The sequence below is a fragment of the Ranitomeya imitator genome, chromosome 9 (assembly GCF_032444005.1).
Source record: "Ranitomeya imitator isolate aRanImi1 chromosome 9, aRanImi1.pri, whole genome shotgun sequence".
Lineage (NCBI taxonomy): Eukaryota > Metazoa > Chordata > Amphibia > Anura > Dendrobatidae > Ranitomeya > Ranitomeya imitator.
Window position 1 is genome coordinate 38,592,602 of NC_091290.1, and position 16,195 is coordinate 38,608,796.

At 46.4% G+C, this 16,195-nt stretch overlaps 1 long non-coding RNA gene across 1 annotated transcript; it reads left to right on the forward strand.

Moving 5' to 3' along the window:
• The first annotated feature begins 14,055 nt into the window (after positions 1 to 14,055).
• LOC138648845 (uncharacterized) lies at positions 14,056 to 14,744 on the forward strand. The gene is made up of 3 exons (XR_011315198.1): positions 14,056 to 14,229; positions 14,324 to 14,372; positions 14,460 to 14,744. It is a non-coding gene; the product is annotated as an uncharacterized lncRNA (long non-coding RNA).
• The last annotated feature ends 1,451 nt before the right edge of the window (positions 14,745 to 16,195 follow it).

Genomic DNA, 16,195 nt, shown 5'->3' on the forward strand with positions numbered 1-16,195 from the left:
ATTGCTGCCTGCCATACCTGGCTGAGATTACTGCAGGGAGATAGTAATTGAAGGACACTCCCTGTTTTTTTTTTTTTTTTTTTTTTTGTGGGAGATTAAGATTGACATTTCTGCTAGAGTGCCATCTCTGTCTGTGTCATCTCTCACTCAGTGGGCCATAGAAAGCCTATTTATTTTTTTGCTTGATTTTGGTTCTAAAATCTACCTGAAAAAATCACTACATCAATCAGTGGGAGAAAAATATTGGCCTCAGGGCTTGTGTGCCACTCCTGACTCCTGTGTGCATCATCACTCACTCAGTGGGCCATAGAAAGCCCATTTTTTTTTTTTTTTTTTTTGCTTTATTTGGGTTCTAAATTCTACCTGAATAAATCAATCAGTGGGAGATTAATATTGGCCTTTGGGCTTGTGTGCCAGTCCTAAGCGTGCCATCTCTCTCTCTCAGATAGTGGGCCCTAGAAAGCCTATTTATTTTTTTATTTTTTTATTGGGTTTATAAATTTTCCCTGGAAAAAAAAAAAAAAAAGTGGGAGATTAATATTGGCCTCTGGGCTTGTGTGCCAGTCCTGAGCGTGCCATCTCTCTCACAAATAGTGGGCCATAGAAAGCCTATTTATTTATTTTTTTTTGGTTTTATAAATTCTCCCTTAAAAAAAAAAAGGGAGATTAATATTGGCCTTTGGGCTTGTGTGCCAGTCCTAAGCGTGCCATCTTTCTCTGTCTCTCAGATAGTGGGCCATAGAAAGCCTATTTATTATTTTTTTTTATTGGGTTTATAAATTTTCCCTGGAACAAAAAAAAAAAAGTGGGAGATAAATATTGGCCTCTGGGCTTGTGTGCCACTCCTGACTCCTGTGTGCGTCATCTCTCACTCAGTGGGCCATAGAAAGCCTTTTTTTGTTTTATTTGTTTTCTAAATTCTCCCTGAAAAAATCATTTTATTTGGTTTCTAAATTCTTCCTGAAAAAATCATTTTATTCTATTATTTTTTTTTCCTAAAGTCTCCCTTAAAAAAAAAAAAAAATCAAATCAGTGGGAGATTAATATTTACATTTGTGCTTCAGTGACAGTCCTGCGTGTGTGGCATCTCATTTGTTGCCACCAACAACAGAGTGTGTAACATTGTGCCTGATTTTCGTTGTGGTCTCACTCACCTGTAAAGGGGTAGCTAAATCATACTGAAGTTATAGCTCACCGTGTAATTTGTGTGACAGCAACAAATACCGTTAGTTTGTTTACGTTTTTAAAACAATGAGGAAGTATGGTGGAAGAGGTCGTGGCCGGGGGCGTTCATTGTCAGCTGGTAATGAGGGTAGTGGTAGTGGTGGAGCATCAGCTGGTCGTGGGAAAAAAAATATTGCACCTAAGTCTGGAGCTGTGGAGCCAGGTTCGTCGTCTGGCTACACAAGGCCTCGAACGCTCCCTTTTCTGGGAGTAGGAAAACCGCTTTTAAAGCCGGAGCAGCAAGAGCAAGTTTTGGCTTATCTTGCTGACTCAGCCTCTAGCTCTTTTGCCTCCTCTCGTGAAACTGGTAAATGTCAAAGCAGCGCGTCGTTAGTGGATGTTCACGGTCAGGGACAAGTCGCTTCTTTGTCCTCTTCAGCAAAAACAACAACAGAGAAGAATGCAGCAGGCGACACAACGGGTTACTCCATGGAGCTCTTTACACATACCGTCCCTGGCTTAGAAAGTGAAGCAGTTAACAGTCCATGCCCATTACAAGTTGAATCTGACATGGAGTGCACTGATGCACAGCCACAGCCAGACTACTATGCTGGTCCTTTGACTCAGACCACAACATTGCCGTCGCAGGGTGCTGATCAAGAATCAGACCATGATGAGACTGTTGCCCCATCACGAACGCTATACCACCGACCGACACGGTGACACAGACGAAGTTGCACACGAGCTACAAGAAGAGGTAATAGATTACCCAGTTCTTGACCCCGATTGGCAGCCATTGGGGGAACAGGGTGCAGGCGGCAGCAGTTCTGAAGCAGAGGAGGAGGGGCCGCAGCAGGCATCAACATCGCAACAGGTTCCATCTGCCGGGCCCGTATCTTGCCCAAAACGCGTGGCAAAGCCAAAACCTGTTGGAGGACAGCGTGGCCATCCGGTTAAAGCTCAGTCTGCAATGCCTGAAAAGGTATCCGATGCTAGAAAGAGTGCAGTCTGGCATTTTTTTAAACAACATCCAATTGATCAGCGCAAAGTCATCTGTCAAAAATGTTCAACTACCTTAAGCAGAGGACAGAATCTGAAAAGTCTCAATACAAGTTGCATGCATAGACATTTAACCACCATGCATTTGCAAGCCTGGACTAACTACCAAACGTCCCTTAAGGTTGTAGCACCCTCGGCCAATGAAGCTAGTCAGCAACGCAACATCCCTTCCGGCAGTGTAGGGCCACCATTTTCCGCACCACCTGCAGTATCTGTGCAGGTTTCTTTGCCAGGCCAAAGCAGTCAGGGTCAGGGAATCACCAGTTTCGTAGTAGGAAACACTGCATCTAGGGCACCGGTGGCAACAATACCATCTCCCACCGTCTCTCAGTCTGCCATGTCCACCGGCACCCCCGCTAGTTCCACGATCTCCAGCTCTCCAGTCCAGCTCACCCTACATGAGACTATGGTTAGAAAAAGGAAGTACTTAGCCTCGCATCCGCGTACACAGGGTTTGAACGCACACATAGCTAGACTAATCTCGTTAGAGATGATGCCCTACCGGTTAGTTGAAAGCGAAGCTTTCAAAGCCCTGATGGACTACGCTGTACCACGCTACGAGCTACCCAGTCGACACTTTTTTTTCCAGAAAAGCCATCCCAGCCCTCCACCAGCATGTTAAAGAGCGCATCGTCCATGCACTCAGGCAATCTGTGAGCACAAAGGTGCACCTGACAACAGATGCATGGACCAGTAGGCATGGCCAGGGACGTTACGTGTCCATCACGGCACACTGGGTAAATGTGGTGGATGCAGGGTCCATAGGGGACAGCAAGTTTGGGACAGTTCTGCCTAGCCCACGGTCTAGGAAACAATTGGCTGTAGCCGTTCGCTCCTCCTCCTCTTCGTCCTCCTGCAGAAGCGAGAGCTCATCCACAGACCGCAGTCGCACAACCACTCCATCCGCAGCTGCCACTGTTGCACACCAGGTCTCCCATTATGGGGCAGCTACTGGCAAACGTCAGCAGGCTGTATTGGCTATGAAGTGTTTGGGCGACAACAGACACACCGCGGAAGTTCTGTCCGAGTTCTTGCAGAAAGAAACGCAGTCGTGGCTGGGCACTGTAGATCTTGAGGCAGGCAAGGTAGTGAGTGATAACGGAAGGAATTTCATGGCTGCCATCTCCCTTTCCCAACTGAAACACATTCCTTGCCTGGCTCACACCTTAAACCTGGTGGTGCAGTGCTTCCTGAAAAGTTATCCGGGGTTATCCGACCTGCTCCTCAAAGTGCGTGGACTTTGCTCACATATCCGCCGTTCGCCCGTACACTCCAGCCGTATGCAGACCTATCAGCGTTCTTTGAACCTTCCCCAGCATCGCCTAATCATAGACGTTGCAACAAGGTGGAACTCAACACTGCACATGCTTCAGAGACTGTGTGAACAGAGGCGGGCTGTTATGTTTTTGTGGGAGGATACACATACACGGGCAGGCAGTAGGATGGCAGACATGGAGTTGTCAGGTGTGCAGTGGTCGAAGATTCAAGACGTGTCAAGTCCTTCAGTGTTTTGAGGAATGCACACGGCTGGTTAGTGCAGACAACGCCATAATAAGCATGAGCATCCCCCTAATGCGTCTGCTGATGCAAAGTTTGACGCACATAAAGGATCAGGCGTCTGCAGCTGAGGAAGAGGAAAGCCTTGATGACAGTCAGCCATTGTCTGGCCAGGGCAGTGTACAGGACGAGGTAGCGGGCGAAGAGGAGGAGGAGGATGATGGGGATGATTATATTTTTAATGAGGAAGCTTTTCCGGGGCCACTGGAAATTGGTGGCGCGGCAAGGCCGGGTTCTGGTTTTTTGAGGGACACAAGTGACGTGGATTTGCCTGAAACTGCCCCTCAACCAAGCACAACCGCAGATTTGAGAACTGGAACTTTGGCCCACATGGCGGATTATGCCTTACGTATCCTCAAAAGGGACACACGCATAACTAAAATGATGAATGATGACGATTACTGGTTGGCCTGCCTCCTTGATCCTCGCTATAAAGGCAAATTGCAAAATATAATGCCACATGAGAACTTGGAACTAATGTTAGCAACCAAACAATCAACTCTTGTTGACCGTTTGCTTCTGGCATTCCCTGCACACAGCGCCCGTGATCGTTCTCACACGAGCTGCAGGGGCCAGCAGACCAGAGGAGTTAGAGGGGCAGAAATCAGAAGTGGCGTTGGCCAGAGGGGTTTTCTGACCAGGTTGTGGAGTGATTTTGCTATGACCGCAGACAGGACAGGTACTGCAGCATCAATTCAAAGTGACAGGAGACAACATTTGTCCAGTATGGTTACAAACTATTTTTCATCCCTTATCGATGTTCTCCCTCAACCGTCATTCCCATTTAATTACTGGGCATCAAAATTAGACACCTGGCCAGAATTGGCAGAATATGCATTGCAGGAGCTTGCTTGCCCGGCAGCTAGTGTCCTATCAGAAAGAGTATTCAGTGCTGCAGGTTCAATACTAACAGAAAAAAGGACTCGTCTGGCTACCCAAAATGTAGATGATCTAACCTTCATTAAAATTAACCACAACTGGATTTCGAAATCTTTTGCCCCACCTTGCCCGGCTGACACCTAGCTTTCCTATGAAAAGGTCTTGCCTGTGGACTATTCTGAATGCCTTTTCCAATCTCGTAATTTTCTGCACCTGATTGTCCAGCATACGACATGTTTACACCTCACTAAATGGCCAAACTCCCCACACGGGGCCGTGGTATCGACACTTGACGACAGCACCCGTGAGAGTGCAGTTTGTCTGAAGAGGTGGGTGAGCCCGCTTTTGGTCGACGGCACTGCCACTGGGTCCCGCCTAGTACAATAAAGTGTCTCTGGCGGTGGTGGTGCGCACCCAACGTCAGACACACCGTTGTAATATGAGGGGCCCTGGGCCTGTACCGCCGGCCACAAGACAGTTTCCCCCCACCCCAGCTCAAACAGTGCTCTACCACTTGCAAAATTATCTCACAGCTCCACCAATGTTTAGTCTATGCGCTGACATCCTTCAATGCCTGCCACTGACAATACCATTGTATTGACATTTTTGTTATGTTAGGCCTTCGATGCCTGTCTGTGGTCACTCCTTCCACTAGGCCTCCACTGACCACACCACTGCTGCCCGTGTACCCCTGTAACCAATTTAAAATTGCCTACAGCCATGTGTTATTATTTTAGGCCTTCGATGCCTGTCTGCGGTGACTCCTTCCACTAGGCCTCCACTGACCACACCACTGCTGCCCGTGTACCCCTGTAACCAATTTAAAATTGCCTACAGCCATGTGTTATTATTTTAGGCCTTCGATGCCTGTCTGCGGTCACTCCTTCCACTAGGCCTCCACTGACCACACCACTGCTGCCCGTGTACCCCTGGAACCAATTTAAAATTGCCTACAGCCATGTGTTATTATTTTAGGCCTTCGATGCCTGTCTGCGGTCACTCCTTCCACTAGGCCTCCACTGACCACACCACTGCTGCCCGTGTACCCCTGGAACCAATTTAAAATTGCCTACAGCCATGTGTTATTATTTTAGGCCTTCGATGCCTGTCTGCGGTCACTCCTTCCACTAGGCCTCCACTGACCACACCACTGCTGCCCGTGTACCCCTGGAACCAATTTAAAATTGCCTACAGCCATGTGTTATTATTTTAGGCCTTCGATGCCTGTCTGCGGTCACTCCTTCCACTAGGCCTCCACTGACCACACCACTGCTGCCCGTGTACCCCTGGAACCAATTTAAAATTGCCTACAGCCATGTGTTATTATTTTAGGCCTTCGATGCCTGTCTGCGGTCACTCCTTCCACTAGGCCTCCACTGACCACACCACTGCTGCCCGTGTACCCCTGGAACCAACATCAGAAAATATAAAAATAAGTATTTTGCTTATAAAAAAGAAAATACTGGAGAGATATCAAATGCAGACATTTTAACATTAAAAACAAACACATACAACAAAAATCTGGTACAGTACTAAAAATGGCCACCAGCTACAATAACTTTCTCCTGCAAGTAGTTAACTGAAAGGTTTTTTCAATTTTAAACACAGATATGGCATCCACCGAGTGTTGTCCTGTCGCGTCTTCTTTATATTATTGCCAAGAAGATGCAAAACAATGAAAATAATAAAATCATTATTTACCAAAAAAATAGAGTAAGTCAAAACCACATTGCAAATAAACATTCATTACAAATAAAGAAGCAGGGCGCGTCCGAGGGTGAGTATATACCTAATAAGAATATAATCACCCTCGGACGCGCCCTGCTTCTTTCCGACAGCCTTCCTTCCTAAGAATCAGCCCTTCCGTGGTGTAGAGAGAGGGTTTGTTACACTCCAAGGTGTTCCCCAGGTTGCCTTTCCTGAGCTTCGATCTTCCGGCTCTCGTTTAGTAGTTGTTGGAAACTACGCTGCATTGGGCCTACAAATTGGGTATGGGGTGTAGAGAGATGGTGTGTTCCACTCCAAGGTGTTCCCCAGGTTGCCTTTCCTGAGCTTCGATCTTCCGGCTCCGTTTAGTAGTTGTTGGAAACTACGCTGCATTAGGCCTACAAATCGGGTATGGGGTGTAGAGAGATGGTGTGTTCCACTCCAAGGTGTTCCCCAGGTTTCCTCTCCATTGCTTCGATCATCATGCTCTCGTTTAGTAGTTGTTGGAAACTACGCTGCATTAGGCCTACAAATTGGGTATGGGGTGTAGAGAGATGGTGTGTTACACTCCAAGGTGTTCCCCAGGTTTCCTCTCCATTGCTTCGATCTTCCGGCTCTCGTTTAGTAGTTGTTGGAAACTACGCTGCATTAGGCCTACAAATTGGGTATGGGGTGTAGAGAGATGGTGTGTTACACTCCAAGGTGTTCCCCAGGTTTCCTCTCCATTGCTTCGATCTTCCGGCTCTCGTTTAGTAGTTGTTGGAAACTACGCTGCATTAGGCCTACAAATTGGGTATGGGGTGTAGAGAGATGGTGTGTTACACTCCAAGGTGTTCCCCAGGTTTCCTCTCCATTGCTTCGATCTTCCGGCTCTCGTTTAGTAGTTGTTGGAAACTACGCTGCATTAGGCCTACAAATTGGGTATGGGGTGTAGAGAGATGGTGTGTTACACTCCAAGGTGTTCCCCAGGTTTCCTCTCCATTGCTTCGATCTTCCGGCTCTCGTTTAGTAGTTGTTGGAAACTACGCTGCATTAGGCCTACAAATTGGGTATGGGGTATAGAGAGATGGTGTGTTCCACTGTAGAGAGATGGTGTGTTCCACTCCAAGGTGTTCCCCAGGTTTCCTCGCCAATGCTTCGATCATCATGCTCTCGTTTAGTAGTTGTTGGAAACTACGCTGCATTAGGCCTACAAATTGGGTATGGGGTGTAGAGAGATGGTGTGTTCCACTCCAAGGTGTTCCCCAGGTTTCCTCTCCATTGCTTCGATCTTCATGCTCTCGTTTAGTAGTTGTTGGAAACTACGCTGCATTAGGCCTACAAATTGGGTATGGGGTGTAGAGAGATGGTGTGTTACACTCCAAGGTGTTCCCCAGGTTTCCTCTCCATTGCTTCGATCTTCCGGCTCTCGTTTAGTAGTTGTTGGAAACTACGCTGCATTGGGCCTACAAATTGGGTATGGGGTGTAGAGAGATGGTGTGTTCCACTCCAAGGTGTTCTCCAGGTTGCCTTTCCTGAGCTTCGATCTTCCGGCTCTCGTTTAGTAGTTGTTGGAAACTACGCTGCATTAGGCCTACAAATTGGGTATGGGGTGTAGAGAGATGGTGTGTTCCACTGTAGAGAGATGGTGTGTTCCACTCCAAGGTGTTCCCCAGGTTTCCTCGCCAATGCTTCGATCATCATGCTCTCGTTTAGTAGTTGTTGGAAACTACGCTGCATTAGGCCTACAAATTGGGTATGGGTAACAACCATAATCCTCTGTGAGGTATATCAAGCAGAGGATAAGAAGTGAAGAGAACAAAAAATAATAAACGTAAAATAACTATTTATTGATACAAAAAGTTAAAAGCAAGGGGGACACAAAAAATACATATCATAAAAAAGAAAACAAATGGGACCCCTTCCCCAATCTTACTATTGTAAAATAATTACCACTATATATAGTACTAGATGCTTCCCACTCCCCCTTCCCCAATCTTACTATTGTAAAATAATTACCACTATATATAGTACTAGATGCTCCCCACTCCCCCTTCCCCAATCTTACTATTGTAAAATAATTACCACTATATATAGTACTAGATGCTCCCCACTCCCCCTTCCCCAATCTTACTATTGTAAAATAATTACCACTATATATAGTACTAGATGCTCCCCACTCCCCCTTCCCCAATCTTACTATTGTAAAATAATTACCACTATATATAGTACTAGATGCTCCCTGATCCTTGTCATGGGACTTTATCAAGTCTATTTTCCTCCCCTTTGTCACCATCACCATTATTTTCACTTGTCACTTCTGAACTTGTGACACTTCTGCTCCTAACAGGAGTTTCCTTATATTTAAACATGGCACATTGACAATTTCCCCTTCATGCCCATCTTTTATTTAGTTACACCCCGGTATCCGCCTCCTCCGTTCGTGACTCCTTTCTCCTCCCTCTATGCCATTCTCCTATCCCTAGGAGTGATCGGACCCACCACCGTAGTATAGCACGTAGTGCCGCCCGCCCTCCTATGGGCCTTTATACTATGGACATAGTGCCGCTCGCCCTCTTATGGGCGTCTATATCTCGCATATACCTCTCTTCGCCTGTGCCCCGGCGCTGTGGTTATGTCTGACGCCTGGATGCGCATGCGTCGGGAGATACAGAGCCCCCTCTGACCTCCGGAAGCGCTCCAACATGTGACCGCAGTGCGTTCCACTGCGTGTCACAGGAGCGCCTTTCCGGAGGTCCCCTTGGCAACAGGGGGCGTCTCCTGACGCCGGCGCTCACATTGGCCAAGACAGCCCTGCCTCCATGCTCCTATCCTCCTATCAGCACGCTCCACTCCCCATAAAACACCCATCTTTCCCGAACCCCTGTACCCGCCCCCGGAAGAAGCATTTCTGCGAAACGGCGCTCGTCGGGCGTCGGGAGAGCGCAGCCACATACCGGTACATGCCCGCCTGATTCCAGGACATTGTTCCCTATCTCTCCCTCGGCTCTGCACAGGGCACTTGCCCTTACTTTCTCTGCGGCTCTGCACAGGTAACAACATCCACTTTATTCATTGCCATCTACCTTTAACAACCACCGATGCTGTTAGTATATAGGGATTTTCACATTAACCTCTAGAGTAGCTTATCAAGCACCAGCGGTCCTGTGTACTTGAAAATACCCCTTATTATTACTCAGCTCTCGGGCTAATTTACTATACACATTATGTATACGATGGCTCTATAAGGCTGTTTATGTTTCCCTGTTACGTCAGTTAGCCATATCTATACAGTAACATGTGTAGTTGACAGAATATTAATAACCCGCATCTGAGAAGGAGGCATTTTTCATGCGGCATATATAACATTTTATAAATTGGACTGGCTCTTCTCTCCCCGGTACCACTTGGAGGTCCCATTTGTTTTCTTTTTTATGATATGTATTTTTTGTGTCCCCCTTGCTTTTAACTTTTTGTATCAATAAATAGTTATTTTACGTTTATTATTTTTTGTTCTCTTCACTTCTTATCCTCTGCTTGATATACCTCACAGAGGATTATGGTTGTTATGCATACTTTGGAGTGACTTTTTGAGCCACAATACCAATTAGGACTATGATAATGAAATTTGGGTATGGGGTGTAGAGAGATGGTGTGTTCCACTCCAAGGTGTTCCCCAGGTTTCCTCGCCAATGCTTCGATCATCATGCTCTCGTTTAGTAGTTGTTGGAAACTACGCTGCATTAGGCCTACAAATTGGGTATGGGGTGTAGAGAGATGGTGTGTTCCACTCCAAGGTGTTCCCCAGGTTTCCTCGCCAATGCTTCGATCATCATGCTCTCGTTTAGTAGTTGTTGGAAACTACGCTGCATTAGACCTACAAATTGGGTATGGGGTGTAGAGAGATGGTGTGTTCCACTCCAAGGTGTTCTCCAGGTTGCCTTTCCTGAACTTCTATCTTCAGGCTCTCATTAAATTGTGGTTAAACGGAACAACTGCATTTGGCGTACTAGTTGGTTTGGGGCCTACTATTGGTGTCTGCCGCTCCTTGCTGTTCTCCTGGTTTCCTGTCCTGAAATTCCGTTTTCAGGCGCTCGTTAAGTAGTTGTTAATGTTAGACTGCATTTGGCCTACTAGTTGGGTTGGGGCCTACTATCGGTGTCTGCCACTCCTTGCTGTTCTCCTCCACTGAACAAAGCTGTGCCGCCTGTTTACTACTGTTGCCAATTTTGAACTGCATTTCGACTACTTACTGATTTGGGCCTACTCTCTGTGTCAGCCTCTCATTCCAGTTGTCCTCCACTGCAATGCCCCCTGATTAGTCCTGTGTTACCAATTTTGAACTGCATTTAGCCCACTTTATTCTTTGGGCCTATATCTGTTTCCTCCTCATCCTGCCCATTGCCCAGCCAGTGATAGATGAGTCTGCTGGTACATTGACCCATAACGCAACATTTCCCGTGCATGCTACACTGCAAGATTGTGACCCTGCTGAAAGTCAGGTCCCCCTTCCCGCATACCATACCACCTTACACGGGGACAAACAGGAAGGTGCAGATGAAAGTGCAGGTTCCTTCATCAGGTGGGGGGAGGAATACTAGTTGGCGACGTCACTGGCACAGGGCCTCTCATGGTACGCAAAAGTGTTGCTGCCGGTGGGAGGCGCCCCCGCCGTGCAAACACACCGCTGTACTTTGAGGGGCCCTGTGCCAGTGCCAATGCCAACGAGTGGGCCCCCCCTGCTTGCTCAGGTTCACAGCATTTGCAAAGTTGAAATACTTACCTCTCCCTGCTCCACTGCCGTGACGTGGTCCAGATTTCCTGGGCCCACTAATTACTTGAACCAGCCCTACCCACCACAACTTTAGCCAAATGACCCCCAATTTCAAATGCCTTCCAATTATTATAAGGTAAATTACGATTGACAAGCTTCATTAAGAAGAATGGATGGTTTTGACATTAAAATGGGCACTCTAGGTGTTTTCCTGGCCCCCACTCACTGCCGACTATGCTGCCCCATTGACTTGCATTGGGTTTCGTGTTTCGGTCGATCCCGACTTTACGTCATAATCGGCCGATTTCACTCGACCCGACTTTTGAGATAGTCGGGTTTCGCGAAACCCGGCTCGACTCTAAAAAGGTCAAGGTCGCTCAACTCTAATGTTAACACAAACTTTTGTGATTCTTGGGATTTTTTACAACAGTCCCTGCCAACTTAGGGTACCGTCGCACAGTGGCATTTTGATCGCTACGACAGCACGATCCGTGACGCTCCAGCATCGTAACAATATCGCTCCAGCGTCGTAGACTGCTGTCACACTTTGCAATGTACGACGCTGGAGCGATAATTTCATGACGTATGTGCGATGTAGAAGCCGTTGGTTACTATGCGCACATCGTATACAATATCGTGCACACCTTTGTTACACCATGCGATCATGCCGCCACAGCGGGACACTTGACGACGAAAGAAAGTTTCAAACGATCTGCTACAACGTACGATTCTCAGCGGGGTCCCTGATCGCAGGAGCGTGTCAGACACTGCGAGATCGTAACTATATCGCTGGAACGTCACGAATCGTGCCGTCGTAGCGATCAAAATGTCACTGTGTGACGGTACCCTTAGTTCTTGTTCCCCCTCCTCATTACTATCAGAAGGGCGGCCTTTACGGTGAGCCTGCAAGAGAGTATTCCTAAGGGTTCGCACACCATCCGAAGGGTCACCTCTGGTGTATTTTTTCAGTCTATCAGCAGTTCCTGATCCCTTGGAGTGCTGCATAGCTAACAGAAGTGAGAGGCAACAAAGTAGCCAAAGTTATAATATGAAATAGCGCCAAGTTCCAATCATAGAGATAGCAGAGCTGGTAAGAATTGTTTATATGATATCATTAGGCAGCACTAAGAGTGATGTGCACATAGTAGCAAATGCAGCAGTACTCAGTCTATATTAGAGCTGTATGCACCAGGTGGGGCCCACAGCACCCACAGAGGCAACAGCAAGGAGGGGGGCCAAGCCCTCCAAATTACTAGCACTGGTAGGGCGGGTGTCTTCCAGATAGGGGAATGCGGGGCCCAATTTTCCAGAGCACTCACCGCCTGTTCCCTCAATATAGTACAGGATGCGTGCTCACCTCCCAGACAGTGCTGCAAGTATGATGATCAGCGTCGCGTCTCCTGCTGTCAGAACGCGCACTTGTACAGTGACCGCCGCCTCACACCAGCACCATTGACCGAGTTCCTCCAATTCCCGGCGCACCGGAGCCCAGCCGCACACACCCGCAAGTACTGGGGACTTCCCAAGGCTCAGGGGGGAGTCCCTGCACCGATAGAAGCTGGCGCCGCTCTGTATCTCATGAGAGTGCATGCTTGTAAAAATGGCCGCCGCCTTATATGGGTCTCGTCACTCCTGCAAGCTCCTCCGGCGCTCAGATCCCATCCGGACCTCGCAGCGTTCCCCGCAGCAGCGGCACACCTTCCAGGGTCCAAAGGGCCACAAATCAGCAGGCAGACCACACTTTAAAGGGGTCTAAGTGACAGGATGCAGTCAGGATATTGGGAGCTCTGCCAGGGTGCGTTCTCTCTCTTCAGCTACATAGCCACGCCCCCCTAATTCGTATCTTTGACACTTTGAATGAAATTAATATAGTCAGTATGATGACACAGCTGAAGACACAGGCTGGAACCCTGTGTGATGACCAAACTGCTACATTACGGAGTAGCTACTATTGGGACTTGTGAATACACTGTTGGGCAGTATATTAAAGCTAGCTATAAGGGAGCATTGCTGGGACTTGTGGTTCCATGCACGAGGAGTTAACATAGGACAAGTCATGGAGGGAATTTTGTTTTTATTATATTAAGTGCACTGTTTCTGCAAGGGTGCCAACATCTGTGGCAACTGAGCGCCAACATTAGATTGTGTAGTTTCCATTGCTGCAGTCATTTGTAGTTTAAGTGATAGTAGTGTACCTGTTGTGATTTAAAGGGGAAGCGCCATCCCTAGCATTCAAGTTTACAGCCAAGCCCATCTTGTGTCTGTATTTGTAGATTGTGTAATTCTATTTGTTTTGCTGTTACTTGCTGTTCCCCTTACAGTATTCACCATTTATCCCCCTCTATAAATAAACCTGTTAAGTATTCCAACCTCATCTCCTATGAGTGTGTACAGAGCGTGCACAGGGGTTTTCCAAGTCAACCATTAACAGAAGAATCTCCTGCATCCCACTACAGCTCCCAGCCAGTTTCAGTTGGAGGCTTTTCCCTTAGGCTAAGTTCACATTGCGCTAGGTGAGTCCGTCTAACGGACACGTTTTTAAGTAGTGAAAACGCAATGTAACGGACATTGTAACGCACCCATAGAGTTGCATTGTCTGACGCAGTGACGCATGCCAAAACTGGCATGCGTTTATCACATTACGTTTTTTTATGATGGACCTTGGAACGCGGCTTGCAGCGTTTTCGGGTCCGGTCGAGCTAACGCAAGACCAACGGAAGCGTTACTTCTGCCATTGAAGGCTATTGCAAACGTAGCCAGACGCAAATCATGCAAAATTTCCAAATAAAACCATACGATTGAATTGCGTTTGAGGGTGGTCCATGTGGTCATGTGACAGGAAATAGGATTTCAGCCATTTTTAGGAGGAGTGACACTACAACACATTTTCAAGACGCCTGCATCACAGTGAGTGTCTTGCAAGTGATCAGAGGCAATGTAAGTATAATTCTATGTATTATTATATTATATATCTCTGTATACATCATGGGAGTGTGTAGTGCACGTCGGATGTGTGTGTACTAAAAATGTATTGTTTTGTTTGCACATAGATGTCGGATAGTGAGGCAAGCAGCAGCAGCAGCGTGTCTGCGGTGTTCTCCTCCCAATCGGTAGGCTTGCACTTTAAAAAGCCACAATAATGTTGTGTGTCACTCCAGTGTATTGAGGTAAGCACGTGTATAATCATGTTTTTATTGCAAATAGGAGCCTGAACCTGCTAGGCCCCCCCAAGAAACAGGCAAAAGCGACAAAGGTACATGGCACACATTTTGTTTTTTTCACGCATAAATTTATTGATACAAGAATAGTTAATTTTTTTTTTTTTATAACTACACCATAGGTTGTTGAACAAGGAGGACACAAGAAAAAAAAAACAGCCACGCCACCTGTTGTCGCCACACCTCCCAGTGGTAAATATCACGCTATTAATGTTCCTTTTAGACACAAAAAAAATTTCCCTTTTTTTTTTAATTAAAAAATCTATTTTTTTAGTATTAAAAAAGCTAATAAATCTACTAAAAACATACTAATCAAACATATCCACTATTTATCTACTATCTATCCACTATTTATCTACTATATATCTATCCACTAGTTATCTTCTATCTATCTATCTATCTATCTATCTATCTATCTATCCAGTGAAATGCAAATGAAATTTAACCTTTCAATATAACGTTTTGTGCTTACATAGTCCAAGCCGCCCACAAATAAAAAAAAAAAAAAGAATTGTGGTTGACGAAGAGCCCTTGGACATTCATAACGAGACGCTGATCACTCTAGTGCAGGGGTGTCAAACTGCATTCCTCGAGGGCCTCAAACCATCCGTGTTTTCAAGATTTCCTTAGCATTGCACAAGGTGCTGGAATCATTATGTGCAGGTGATTAAATTATCACCTGTGCAATACAAGGAAATCCTGAAAACATGACCTGTTTGCAGCCCTCGAGGAATGCAGTTTGACACCCCTGCTCTAGTGCAAGCCAATCCATCCATATGGGACCAAAGCGACAGCTCCCACCACGACATAGTGAAAAACAGGAAGTTGTGGGATAAAATCATATGCCATTTTGGCCCACGATATATGGAGAAGTCGGCATCCTCTAAGAAAAAAATTGGTAAATATTGTTGAAGTTAACTTGCAAAATGTAAAGATTGCAAACAGTCAATTTTTGTAATATTTTTTTTTTTTAAATCTACTAAAAACCTACTAATCAAACATATCCACTATTTATCTACTATCTATCTATCCACTAATTATCTATCTACTATCTATCCAGTATCTATCTATCTATCTATCTATCTATCTATCTATCTATCCACTCTATCTACTATCTATCTATCATCTATTTATCTAATTTTTTTTTTTACTTTAAAGCCGATGCTGTCCATACCCGTTGGAGATCGATTAGGGATCGCTTTGTACGTGACTTCCGCAACAGCCAAAACACACCCAGTGGATCTGGTGGCAAACGGGTCAACCCTTATGTGCATTATGAGCAATTGCTCTTTCTACAAAAAACTTTGTCGCAGCGCTCGTTAGTAAAAAGATTTCGGTGTGCGAGACAAAATAGTTTAAATTAAAATACCGTATATACTCGAGTATAAGCCGACCCGAGTATAAGCCGACCCCCCCTAATTTTGCCACAAAAAACTGGGAAAACCTATTGACTCGAGTATAAGCCTAGGGTGGAAATGCAGCATTTACCGGTGAATTTCAAAAACAAAAATAGATCATTATTTCCCCATAGCTGTGCCATATAGTGCTCTGCACTGTTCATATTGCCCCATAGCTGTGCCATACTGTGCTCTGCAGCGTTCATGTCTCCCATAGCTCTGCCCCATACTGTGCTCTGCAGCGTTCATGTCTCCCATAGCTCTGCCCCATACTGTGCTCTGCACCGTTCATGTCTCCCATAGCTCTGCCCCATATAGTGCTCTGCAGCGTTCATGTCTCCCATAGCTCTGCCCCATACTGTGCTCTGCAGCGTTCATGTCTCCCATAGCTCTGCCCCATACTGTGCTCTGCACCGTTCATGTCTCCCATAGCTCTGCCCCATATAGTGCTCTGCAGCGTT